Consider the following 8,192-nt stretch of genomic DNA (forward strand, 5'->3'; position numbering starts at 1 on the left):
GAACTTGGAGTCTTTCATCACAACCTTGCTGGATACCATGGGGGCCACCGGGGGACTTATACTTTCCATATAGCCCGGAAGTAATTCACAATCGCAGAAACGGAAGAAATTATATACTTCCGGGCTGAAGAAAAGAAAAGTTTTGATCTGAATGACTTATCCACTGAAGAAAAATTTGTTCCCTTCAGGTCACTTTTGATTTTCGGGAACAAGTAAAAATCACAGGGAGCTAAATTGGGCAAATAGGGAGGATGATCGAGGACATGAATGTTTTTGTCAGTTAAAAACTGCTTTACGGAAAAAGCATTGTGTGTGGAAGCACTGTCTTGTCTTATCTCGCTGTTCGCTTTTCTCACCCTACATTGTTGCGGCAACTCATGTAGCAATTGTTGTACAAATACTGACCAGGCTATTCGCAGGATATACTGTACCTAGCCATTCACAGTTTCAGAGGGCGTGTAGAAGGGGATATAGTTCTATGATTCACGTCCAGCCAACCTCCAGACGGTTTTCCAGGAAAGCCCCAAGCCCGGTCTGGTTATTTTTGTGTCTCACCTCGTATACTAACGAGATATTAAGCATGTCTCCTGTGCATTAAAAATGCATTTTCCCCCAATCCAGTTCTGTTCCACTTGAACCTGTGATTTCTGATTTGCTGTTATTTAATATTAAAACCACTACGCATTCATTATAGCAAAAACAATCTGGTTTCCTTTTTCAATAAATATAATTAGAAAAATACTTCCATATTTTTGATTTCCTTGTTACTGTTATAACAGCTTCAAAGCTGACAATTTAAAGAGCATTTTCAGTGTCAGGAAAGTTACCGCCACCAACACGGGACTTTCGAAAGCTGCTGGCTTGACTCATTATTCCTAAAACAAAGGCAAAATGAAAATAAGTATTAATGTTATATGGGTTATATTTTTGCTGCAGCTGTAAAAGGTGAAAAGAATGCCATTTAGTTTAATTCTGTATGTTATTCTTTGAACGCTAGTTGTCCACTCTACAAATTTCTAAAATAAAGATGCTGCACACCCTTGATCTACCTTCTGCCAGCTGTTTTTTTTAAACTGTAACTAACATTTCTTGTGATTTATTTATTTATAGAAAAATGTAATCAATCATGTTTCCTGAGGAGAATTTCAGAGTTACAAAAAAATGGGCATTGCAGGGCAGTAGTTTAGGATAAGTCATGGAACCACAGGAAGAGCATTAAATGCGCACTGATATAATTATTAAAGATTTAAAAACACAACCTTGATTAGCATCAGTTCTGGCACTTCTAGTGTTAACTAACATACACACATACATCTTTGACATTTAGCTTAATTTAAAATTAGAGACAGTTGAGCTTTCTCTGTCCGATAGCTAAAAGCCCTACTTCCTCAATTACATATTTTGTTTATGTCAATATTAAGGTGACCTAAAGTTTGTTATCACTTTGTATATTTTAGGTGATCATCAGAATTATCTATTGTAATACGTTTTCACCAAGAATAACTTAACAAAACATACAAAAATAATTACTTTTTTTAGGTATCTAAATACAATGACAGAAGGAATAAGGAATGACCATAACGTATTATATAAACTGAGTATGAAACAACAAAAAGGCACAACTCTCTAGGCATCTGATTACTTTCAAAGGTCTATGCTATCTCACGACTTTCCAGTTTGGGAGTATGAGCTGCTCCCTACTGACAAGGAGGTCTTTCAAATTTTGTCCACCTCTCCTTGATCTCACATTATTTTTATAAGATAAGCCAGGGATCTTCCACTAGTTGACTTGTGTACCCTCTAGTGTGCTGAGGGAGTGATACTTGATTTGCTCTTGGACTGTGCTTCTGTCTTACCTTGCTCAGTGTGCTTGCCTTTAGCCTGTCCAGGGCTTCCAGTGCATCCATCTTCTGGTCTTACTCTTCCTTTCTACATTAAACCCTTTGCTGCCCTTTTCAACCTGAATCCCGCTGTCCACCAGACCATTCATAACAATTTCTATTATTGGTAAAAGAAACTGTGGTGGGTTGGCGCCCTGCCGGGGTTTTGTTCCTGCCTTGCACCCTGTGCTGGCTGGGATTGGCTCCAACAGACCTCCGTAACCCTGTATTAGGATATAGCAGGTTGGATAATGACTGATTGACTGACTGACTGACTGGTAAAAGGAATATAAATGTTGTGCTAAAATAATACTAAAAGGTTAGAAATTCTTTCAATTTTTTTTTTTTAGTGAGTTTAAAAAAATTTAGGAAGTAGGTATTTACTGTAAGTATTAGTAGATAGATAGATAGATAGATAGATAGATAGATAGATAGATAGATAGATAGATAGATAGATAGATAGATAGATACTTTATTAATCCCAATGGGAAATTCACATTCTTCAGCAGCAGCATACTGATACAATAAATAATATTAAATTAAAGAATGATAATAATACAGGTGAAAAAAAAAACAGACAATAACTATGTATAATGTTAAATATTAACGTTTACCCCCCCTGGTGGAATTAAAGAGTCGAATAGTTTGGGGGAGGAACGATCTCCTCAATCTGTCTGTGGAGCAGGACAGTGACAGCAGTCTGTCGCTGAAGCTGCTCTTCTGTCTGGAGATGACATTATTTTATTTTTATTTTATTATTTTATTTTATTTATCTAGTAGCACAATAATACATAGCAGTGTCCTCTGATTTTAAGTTAGTTGGTGATGTACCTTATCAGAATGAGGCATCCCTTCATATAGTCTGCATAGCTGCCATCATCATTACCCAACCATTTCAGTCTGTCTCCTGGTGCCTTGCATATTCAGTATACATTAAAACAAGAAATACTGTAACCAGACACTACTTGATGCAGTTTTAGACAGATTAGGTAAATAAGATTGACAAGGTTTGTTGGGCTGAATGGTCTGTTCCTGTGGAAATTGTAATGTCCTAATTTAAACTCCTCATTTAACCTAACACCATAATCTGTGGAGTGTCCAAATTTAGGGACTGTTGGGACCTCAGTTACAGTTTAGAAGGCGTAACACCTGAAGTCTCAACTTCCTAAACCATTTATTTTTTTAAATGAATATTAAAGGGATCTGAATTTTGTGATTACTTTGCATATTATAGACCAGTGGTTACCTTTTGTACTCCTGTAGTTTCAGGTTTTTGTTGCAACCAGTTTCAAAATGTGTGAGTTATTTTACCTCAGACTGACTGATCTCATTGTTTTTGCTTCTCTTATTCTAGATTTACAAAAGAGCTGTAGTTTGATATTTACACTCATGTAAAATTATGAAATTAAGAGATATTCATATTTTGGCATAGCTTTAAGTTCTTAATTCTTGTTTTTCATTTTTTATAATAATTAATATTTATTGTGTTGATTCTATTCTAGTGATATTTTACAATGAATGAAAAAGAAACAAAAAAACAAGCAAATGACACATAATGATAAAAAGCTTGACATCAGAAGTTTCAATACTGGGCTTGCTAAGTTTTATTGTAATATAGGAAGCATTTATGTCAATCATACAGAGATAATTTATTGTTTTATCCTGTTTTTTAGGATTGTCTTCATTATCATTATGATTTTCATTCCACTTTTCCAGGAGGGTTGGGTATTTAAGACTTGTTTCCTAATGATCATATTAGTGGATCCAGCACTCACATAGCTGACACTTTTCAGTCAAGCAATATTCTATTATTAATAAAAATAAGCAAATGCTGTGATAAAATAATGCCAATATTTTAAAAATAGTTCTCAACTGTTTAGTTTTGCTTAATTCTGAGGAGACTCAGGAAGTGGGTGTTAATGCATTAGTAGCTGTATGTAGTTTACCACTGTGAATCTTTAACACAATAGTACATTGCAGTGTCTTCTGATTTTAAGTTAGTCAGCTGCAGGGAAGATCGAATGTTGGTGTCGTCTCTTGTCAGAGTTAGGCGTCCTTTCATATGGCTGACATAGATGCGATCATCACGACCCAACCATTCCAGTCCATTTCCTGGTGCCTGGCGTATCCAGTGTATATTACAGCAAGAAGAACTGTAACCAGATGTTTGGCAGGTAATGCTGAGAGTTTCTCCAGGTTTTTTCTGCATTATTGATGAAGACTGAATCAGCAATGGACTGGAATGGATAACTAAAAAGAAAATATTGCAAAGACATATTTAAAGTTCAAGCATTAAATCTCTAAATATCTAACATTTTACTGTATTATTAATATTACTATTAAAGACTTACACTTCCAGCAGCATACTAGACATACCACCACAATAAAATTCATTTTTGAAGTTTTTGCTGCACAGTTCTACATATTATCCAAAACTCACATATGAAGTCAATAAATGGTAAGGACAGAAAAGTAATTTGCTTATAATTTTAATGTCTGCTCATAGAGTAATAAGGTCATTTGCATATCTGAGAACACAAGGCTGTGGGCACCTACTTTAAAACAAGTACAATGCATTTCCTATTTGGGACTACATAAGGGAATTAGGCCTATTTCAAAACTTAGAATCCTTCTTAAACTATTACATTTCTTATAGGAGTTTCTTTTGTGAATGAAGTACCTAAGAATATTTTTTTACCTGCTTTTTCGAATACAGAGTCAGAATGATCTCCTAGTTTATTGGTGGAGCTGCAAATATAACAGAGGAAGCAATCCTGGGTGGGCACACCCACACCCACCCATTCGATCACCTAGGGTAAATATAGAAAGTCTGCACATTTTAGGGGATTTGAGGTGAAAGCTACAGTTGCCTGAGTAACACTATACACACCTGGGGATGTTAAGTGCTGGAGTCATTATAATATACAGTAGGCATAAATACAGCATATAAAATAAATACATCATTTTATATTTCTGCTTTCCACTTCATTTTAATTAAGTGCCATACTCACCATCTGGAACAGTAAAGCACTACAGTATGTTATAGAAGACAAGGCACACTTCAACTTGATTATTAACCTGTTGTTACTTCTTGTTATAATGGAAAAAGTCTAAAGGCTATGGGAGAATTACAGATGAAGATGATGTAGTGAGAAGTCAAGCAAAATAACACTTTTTATGGGCTAACTAAAAAAGATTAAAATATGCAAGCTTTTGAGGCAACTCAGACCCCTTCATAATGGCTAACACAGTACAACACCCTAGTACTACAGAGGAAGATGATGAAAAACTGCACTATGCAGTAGCTGAGAGGCAGTGTGATCAACTAAAAGACATTATGCCATCTGGTGGATTATAATTGAACTATTTTAATAGTTTTAAATTATGATTAAAACTTAAAATTATAGCCAGAATTATTTAAATTGTTTGGATATTTTTTCTTCCCCACAAACATGAACTTTGAAAGAAGATAGATGGATGGATCAATATATCAATCAGATATTTACATGATGTTTATGCAGGAGAGTTATGTGATACAATGAAGTACAGTATTTATCTAACAGAAGTGTGAGAAAAAGTATCCACTAAGCTTAAAACTTTATCATAGATGGTAATAAAACAAACAACATTCAGACAAGTAATGGGAGTAGGCAAAAAAACAAACAAAAAAAAATTAATCACAGGATCTAATTGCACAAGTTTGAGTTGCTGTCTATCCAATTGAAAGGCTTATACATTAAAAAAATGAAACTGCCACAAACGTAACAATCTCTCCCAGTCACTTCCTAGAACGTTCTTATTTTTCAGATCACTCTGCCTTACTGCCTCCGTGCCCATCTTGCCACCAGACTCTAAACTCAATGAGGCCCAAGCAGTCACTGAAGCCACCTCTGCTTTCATAAACACCCTCTGTAATTCTAGAGATCTTTACTGTAGAACTCACAGTCCCAAGTCTTCCTGCATCCCTGAGGACCAATACTATTTCAGAAATCTTACGTTCCCGGCTCTGCCTGTCCTATATAAATGAACACAGGCATCAGCTTTCCTTAGGACCGCCTTGTACCGTCATCTGGAGGTTTGGAGAAATTGTTCCAGACCTTTCTTGTTCCCCTATAAATATCATCTGGTCTGAAGGTAAGGCATCCATGGCATCTGCTTTGCTGCCTACTACTTGCGTCTTGGGAAGTCATTGGATGTTTGGTCCCAAGCAGCAGGTCACTTTTGTGTGTGTATGTGTGTGTGTGTGTTGGCACCCATAGTTTTTGCCCTGCCTCACACATCTACAGGGTATATTGCCCTCTGTCTGTTTTGTTCCCACACTATCTTTGTTGCCAGTGCTTTGGTTAACAAAACACAGACCTTACTGGGTTTTCCTCCAGTTGCCCCCTCATTTACAGCCAACTCTATCCCTAATACCACCTTACAAACATAACACAGACTTCAAATGCAAAATTTTGTCTGTTTTGAAAAATGTGTTTGAAGTTTCATTCACAATCTAAAATCAGTTGTTCACGGGTCATTGTGTAGGAACAACTTTCCTGAAAACATCAGTAATGAATACTATCTCTTTATCATCTTGGCTAATTGCTTTCAGGAAGTTCTCTACCCAGTTACTGTATATTTACCCAGGTTAGTCATTTACACCCATTTTCTTGGATATCCTTTGGGGTGAGACCTATGATTTTCAAGTTATCTGACACCACCTTCAACCATGTTTTCTGAAGTCTCTCCCTGGGTTTGATCCCCTGCACCAATTATCCTCTCTCTTTCGCCTCCACATGTCCATACTTCCTCAGCCTGTTTCTCTACAATAAAACACTTATTACCTCCACCCATACTATGTCTCCTAACTTCTCCCAGAGGAGGCCAAGTTTTGCCTCTCTCCTTGCCTGGCTCTGACTTGCCTAGATGTGGCAGAGCTGCTCCTTTTATCTTGGACCTGGCCCGATGGAAGTACTTCCAGGTCAATCAGAAGTCTTCTACAATAGAGATTACCAATTCCAACAGCTCTTTTTGGTGGTCCCCACAGAACTCAACCAGGCTACCCCACGAGAATACAATTCCCATTATGCCTTGCAGGTATCCATATGGGAGTCCTGGTCTATTTATGCTGCTATCTAGCATATCAGGAAAGCCACTGCTCCAAATACAATGTCTTCCCCTGTTCCTCAGTTACATTGGCCACTCAGCCAGGTACTGAATCATGCTCCATCCTGGACAGGACGCCACTCCATACCTATCATTCCTTACAATGGAGTGATAATTGGAAACTTGTTAAGGGCAAATATCAAACACATTAATACTGTTACAATAAATAAAACAGACAACTGAGCAAATGACACATAATGATGACAGGCTTGGCAACAGAAATTTCAAAACAGGGTTTGCTAAATTGTAATGCAATAAAGCAAGCATTTTTTGTGTTTTATATGGAGACAATTAATGTTTTTTATTTGCCTTTTAAGATTTTCTTCATCATCATTATAATTTTCATTTCACTTTTCCAAGTTTTGTGGTTATTTAAGCTTTGATTTCCCAATAATGGTGCTAGTGGATATGACACTCTCATAGCTGTAGCCTTTCATCATTCATTTATCATTACTTTGGCCTGGAGTCTTCTTCAACTCATTATTAATGTTCATCATTAGGATAGAAATAAAGCAGCCATCTCCATAAAACAACAATAATCCACAGCCTTTCTGAGCCTTCTAATACAAGTATTAAACCCCAGCTACCAGCTAAGGTGGACCCCACTTGCCCAACCTGAAGTACTCTTTATAAGTAGGACTCTATTTTGCTCCTTCTCCTTTCTTTGTTCTCTTTCCACCTATAATCTCAAAAACATTTGGCACTGATCCTGCTTTAAATGTCATCACAGGTCATTTCTGTCAAAGCCTTGAAATTGCAAGGTACGTTCGGGGTTATAAGCTCCCTTACCTTTCTAACAGGAACCCTTTGCTAAAGCCCCTTCTAGCATTATCTGTTGTCTCTGCACCCATTGGCCATTAATTACCTTAAAAATTGAATTTTAATGGTAAATGGCAATTATGTTACTACTCTCCCAAACTGTGAACATGAGCTGCTGTCTATTAACCTGAAGGTTATTTAGCTATTCCTTAGAATTCCAGAATCACACTTTCTGTTTATAAGAAAACCAGGCATTTTTCCACCAACTGATTTGTGAACCCTCTAGCGTACTTAGGGAGTGTACACCATCCCTCCTGAGATACTCCTACTGTACATCTTTCATCTTTCTAAGTGCCATTGCCTTTACCCTGTCTAGAGCTTTCAGTGCAATTTCAGTGTAAAACA

Source organism: Erpetoichthys calabaricus, chromosome 2 (assembly GCF_900747795.2).
Source record: "Erpetoichthys calabaricus chromosome 2, fErpCal1.3, whole genome shotgun sequence".
Taxonomy (NCBI): domain Eukaryota; kingdom Metazoa; phylum Chordata; class Cladistia; order Polypteriformes; family Polypteridae; genus Erpetoichthys; species Erpetoichthys calabaricus.